The 5,162-nt window shown below is 42.7% G+C and overlaps 3 non-coding genes across 3 annotated transcripts; all 3 read left to right on the forward strand.

The window, feature by feature from the left end:
- Nucleotides 1-717: 717 nt before the first annotated feature.
- On the forward strand, nt 718-809 carry trnar-ucu (transfer RNA arginine (anticodon UCU)). The gene is given in 2 exon segments: nt 718-754; nt 774-809. It is a non-coding gene; the product is annotated as a tRNA-Arg (tRNA).
- A 258-nt stretch (nt 810-1,067) lies between these two features.
- Nucleotides 1,068-1,159, forward strand: trnar-ucu (transfer RNA arginine (anticodon UCU)). The gene is given in 2 exon segments: nt 1,068-1,104; nt 1,124-1,159. It is a non-coding gene; the product is annotated as a tRNA-Arg (tRNA).
- A 348-nt stretch (nt 1,160-1,507) lies between these two features.
- trnar-ucu (transfer RNA arginine (anticodon UCU)) lies at nt 1,508-1,599 on the forward strand. The gene is given in 2 exon segments: nt 1,508-1,544; nt 1,564-1,599. It is a non-coding gene; the product is annotated as a tRNA-Arg (tRNA).
- Nucleotides 1,600-5,162: the final 3,563 nt, after the last annotated feature.

Raw genomic sequence — 5,162 nt, forward strand, 5'->3', positions numbered from 1 at the left:
GAAGTGGAGAGAAGATGGAGAGGTGGGTTTCAACGCTGGGATTGAAGGGAGATTGGGGAACAAGAAAGGGGGGAGAGTATAAAAACAGAAGTGAAGTAGAGACGAGAAGTTGGAAAGGAAAAGGAGGTGCAGAAAGAAGGACATGACGACGGGGAAGAATGTGAGGGAGGAGGGGGGGGAGACAAAGAGGACGAGAAACATGGAGACGAATTAAAGAAATAAACGTTGGGAGAGAAAGACGTCTGTTTCTGCTTCGACGGTTCTTCCCTTCAGAGCTTTAATCCGCAGCAGATGAGATCTATCACCGTGAGATACAGCTGAGCTCCTGCAGAGGGGAAGTGGAAAAGCGTGCAGACATAACGACGTTAAATCGACTATAGATTAATGTGCAAAAAACAAATGTACTCAAGGTCAATAACCGAATTAAAGGTAGCAGTTTAGGAGCTATTGTCCTCAAACTACCTCCAGTGGGAAAACCAACGTGTAACTCAAATGATGTCGTGTTTAGTTCCTTTGAATTGTATAAAAGGCAGACATCTGTACGGCCTCTATCTCCAACATACGGCAGGTTTCGAGATTCAAACATTCAGTCGTTTGTCGGTCTTGTACCTGACGGTGTTGCAGGAACAAGAGGATGTTTTTGGGGTGAGTGATCAAGAAGTTAAAGTTCCCTGAACATGGAAACTTAAAAAGTGGGGTTCAGTGATAACATAGTGTGGCTCTGTGGCGCAATGGACAGCGCATTGGACTTCTAGATATGCCCAGGAGAAGGTATTCAAAGGCTGTGGGTTCGAGTCCCACCAGAGTCGACATTTAAAGGTTTATGAAAGTGATCAAAATCAAAATACATGAACCAACCACAATGTCCATGGTTTATGTGATTATGTAGTTTGCAACCCTGTCAACATTCAAAAGTAGACTCTGATTGGAATTGAAACTCCATTCAAGTCCATTAGCCCACAAAAATATAGGTTCGTAAAACGGATGTAGTAATTTTTCACGGAAGCATATAACACAAATTCTAGAGAATCCGCAACCAACAAAGTCACGTTCGTTACCAATAGTGTGGCTCTGTGGCGCAATGGACAGCGCATTGGACTTCTAGATATGCCCAGGAGAAGGTATTCAAAGGTTGTGGGTTCGAGTCCCACCAGAGTCAACATTTAAAGGTTTATGAAAGTGTTCAAAATCAAAATACATGAACCAACCTCCATGGTTTATGTGATTATGTAGTTTGCAACCCTGGTAAACTTTGATAGTACTTCAACTTCCACTCAAGTCCATGAGACACACACATACAGTATGTCCATGATTCTGATGTAGCAGTTTCGTTCAGTAGACTTGTACATTTATTTCGAAGGCAATAATCCAGGTTCATTTGTAATAGTTTTTTAACCTTTGGAAGTCTGAAGCAAATCAAGCAAGCTGTAAAAGGAACAACACATATAAAACAATTTATAGAGATCAAATCTGTCAACAAAAACGTCATGTGTGTGACAAATGATGTGGCTCTGTGGCGCAATGGACAGCGCATTGGACTTCTAGATATGCCCAGGAGAAGGTATTCAAAGGCTGTGGGTTCGAGTCCCACCAGAGTTGACATTTATACGGATGAAAGGATTTTCAAAGTGTAAACATTTGTAAAAGATGGAAAAGTGTAAGCACTGATGAACTAGCACTAGATGTTTCTGTAGACTCTGGTGGGACTCGAACCCAAACTCAGGTCCATTGCTCCACAGAGCCATCTCCTCCAACAGCTGATGTAATGGTGGCTGTTGGTCATCAGACTTTTCCTTTATCAACTTAAAGGCAATGATAATGGATCTGGAAACTCCATTTTGACTCTGAGAGAACCCTGTTTACGTCTGAGAACTGAAAAAAACATGAACCAGCTCGAGCCATACTATTCCATAACTATTTTACATTTAATCTGCCAACAAAAAACAATATGGTTCAAGTGCAGATCTCATGACTTGTAAATGACGGCAACTCAAAGAAGGTAGAAAAATATGTGAACTAGCACATGTCGTTACATTTCTAATAGTAGAATCTGTTGGGACTCGAACCTAAACTCAGCTCCGCAGAGCCATAATCTCCTACAGCTGATGGTAATGGTGTCTGTTGTTCATCAGACTCTCCTTTGACATCTCAAAGGAAATGATCCTTTGTAGCTAAACATAAAATGAGCTGTAAAAGCAACACAGCAAATCACACAAAACTGAAAAAACTCGATACGCTTAACCTATTGAGTAGATGGGCTCTGTGGCGCAATGGACTTCTAGATATGCCCAGGAGAAGGTATTCAAAGGCTGTGGGTTCGAGTCCCACCAGAGTCGACATTTAAAGGTTAATGAACGTGTTTACAATGCAGGTATGTCATTGATTCCAAATCACGGTAAGCCAACACATCAATGCTTTGCGTGAAACGTACAAGACTCACATGCTCTGCTGATGCCATTTGCTGCTGTGACACATTATAGACGCACTTATAGTGTAGGGTCACTACAGGGTAAGATAATCATCTGCCAATCAGAGGGGCAGTGGTTCAACCCCCTCCCCCCCCTGTCGTCAACATGAGGAACTATCCTTGGTTCAAGATGGTTATCTGCAAATTGCTCCCATGCAAACAGTGAAAGGATAACATCCCTCTTTCTGTGTGAAACACTTCATCCCTTCCCGTTCTTTAAGTCTTCCTCTTCCCTTCATCCAACTTGTTTTCACTCTTCTTCTTTTCTCTTCCTCATTCCTCCTGTCTTCTTCTCCTCTTTGTCTTCCTCTCACTCTCTCATTTCTCACTCATCTCCCGCTCTGCTCTTTCTGCACTCTCTCACTCTCCCTAGTGTGTTTCCTGCTGCCTTTAAAGGTGATGAATGTGGCCAAGGCCTCTCATTATATGCCTCATTATACACACACACACACACACACACACACACACACACACACACACACACACACACACACACACACACACACACACACACACACACACACACACACACTGGATGCTTGTTTTTGTAGCCAATTTAGGGAAAAAACAGAAACAGAGAAGGAATGAGAGACGGACTTGTTTTTGCTTGCATGCAACACTGTATGTGCGTGAATGCATGTAGGAAATGTATACATACACACACACACACACACACACACACACACACACACACACACACACACACACACACACACACACACGCATGCCGGTTTTAGCCAGAAACATTCTCTAACTCAACAATTATGGTGAATGCACTTTGGTGTAATTGCTCCGTTCATTTTTTGCGCAGCGCTTTCTCTGACCAGGAATCTGACAAGTTGTGGAATAAGCTGTGGGAGAGATGGCGGTGCAGAGAGACAGCCAAATAACCAGATTGTTTTCAGTCTCATTGCCTTCTGATGAAGAATGCTCATCCATCAATACATTAGCGTCGTGCGAGTGGGTCTCCAGTTTCCACTAAAATAATGTGTTCAGAAAGGCTGGTGTCAACTGTCCTTAAAAGTTGTTCTGTCAAACTAGTATCACACAGGCTTCCTATAAGACACGCTTCATATGGAAATCAAACCATTTTAGATTTTCTAGGCGACCTAATAGTCATAGTTTTATTCTTAAGGTTTCTATCAGTTTTTATTTTGCCGTTTTTTGCCGGGTGTGTCCTGGCTAAGGGAAGAACAGAGATGCTGCCTAGCATTAGGTTTACGGACCAAACCGTTTCACTTCAAAGCTGTGAAGCCGGATGCAGAAGAACAGCTGGAAACATATTAGGGTTTTTAAGCGACCAAAATGTAACGGGTAACTTCCTTCAACTGAAAATACAAACACTAACAAGACCGTTGTTAGCGACCTGTCAATCACAGGTAGCCCCGCCCTCAATCATAATCTAAATGGAACCATAATTGACAAAATGAACATCATGTTGTATTGAAGAAGACGAAAAACGTTTACCGTGGGAATAGATCAAGTGAGAAGTGGGGACATTTTTTCATAGACTTCTATAAATTATATTCTTGCAACCGGTGGAGTCAGAGTTTCATTTTGAACTCTATTTCTGTATTTATGTTGCTGTTTTTTGGCAGGTGTATCTTGGGTTAGACAAGAACAGAGACTAATGTATTTTGGTTGGTTGCATAACAGTTCTGAACTGATTCCCTGATAGAAAAATAACTGCTCAAGTGTTTAAACTGTAAAGGTGTGATAGTGAAGAGAAACAGCTGGTTTCATGTTAAACACAACCTCCTGCATTAAAGAACCACAGTCCTTAAAGTCATCAGATTACAGTCGTTTATTTAAAGCCTGCAGAGACACGTCATGATCCCAGTTTGAAGATGACTTCAGCCTCTCAGATTTATTTCACTTTTGGCCGAACGTTCTGCTCTGAGCTCCTGTTCGGTTCAGTGTGTGTGTGTGTGTGTGTGTGTGGAGGTGTGTGTGTGTGTGGTGATGTGTGTGTGTGTGTGTGTGTGGTGTGTGTGTGTGTGTGTGTGTGTGTGTGTGTGTGTGTGTGTGTGTGTGTGTGTGTGTGTGTGTGTGTGTGTGTGTGTGTGTGTGTGTGTGTGTGTGTGTGTGTGTGTGTGTGTGTGTGTGTGTGGTGATGTGTGTGTGTGTGTGGTGATGTGTGTGTGGTGATGTGTGTGTGTGTGTGTGTGTGTGTGTGTGGTGATGTGTGTGTTGGTGATGTGTGTGTGGTGATGTGTGTGTGGTGATGTGTGTGTTTGGTTTGGTGTGTGTTTGCTGATGTGTGATTTTGGTGATGTGTGTGTTTAGTTCAATGTGTGTTTGGTTCAGTGTGTGTGTGGTTCAGTGTGTGTTTGGTGGTGTGTGTGTTTGGTTCAGTGTGTGTTTGGTTCAGTGTGTGTTTGGTTCAGTGTGTGTTTGGTTCAATGTGTGTTTGGTGATGTGTGTGTGTGTTTGGTTCAGTGTGTGTTAGCCGATGTGTGTGTTTGGTTCAGTGTGTGTTAGCTGATGTGTGTGTTTGGTGATGTGTGTGTTTGCTGATGTGTGTGTGTGTGTGTGTGTGTGATGTGTGTGTGTGTGTGTGTGTGTGTGTGTGTGTGTGTGTGTGTGTGTGTGTGTGTGGTTCAATGTGTGTTAGCTGATGTGTTTCTAATAAATCGTGTGTGATGATTTGCAACTGTCTCTCTCTGCTTTGGTTCAATGTGTGTTAGCCGATGTG

Source organism: Notothenia coriiceps, unplaced genomic scaffold (genome assembly GCF_000735185.1).
Source record: "Notothenia coriiceps isolate Sejong01 unplaced genomic scaffold, NC01 NC01_scaffold00007637, whole genome shotgun sequence".
Classification (NCBI taxonomy): Eukaryota; Metazoa; Chordata; class Actinopteri; order Perciformes; family Nototheniidae; genus Notothenia; species Notothenia coriiceps.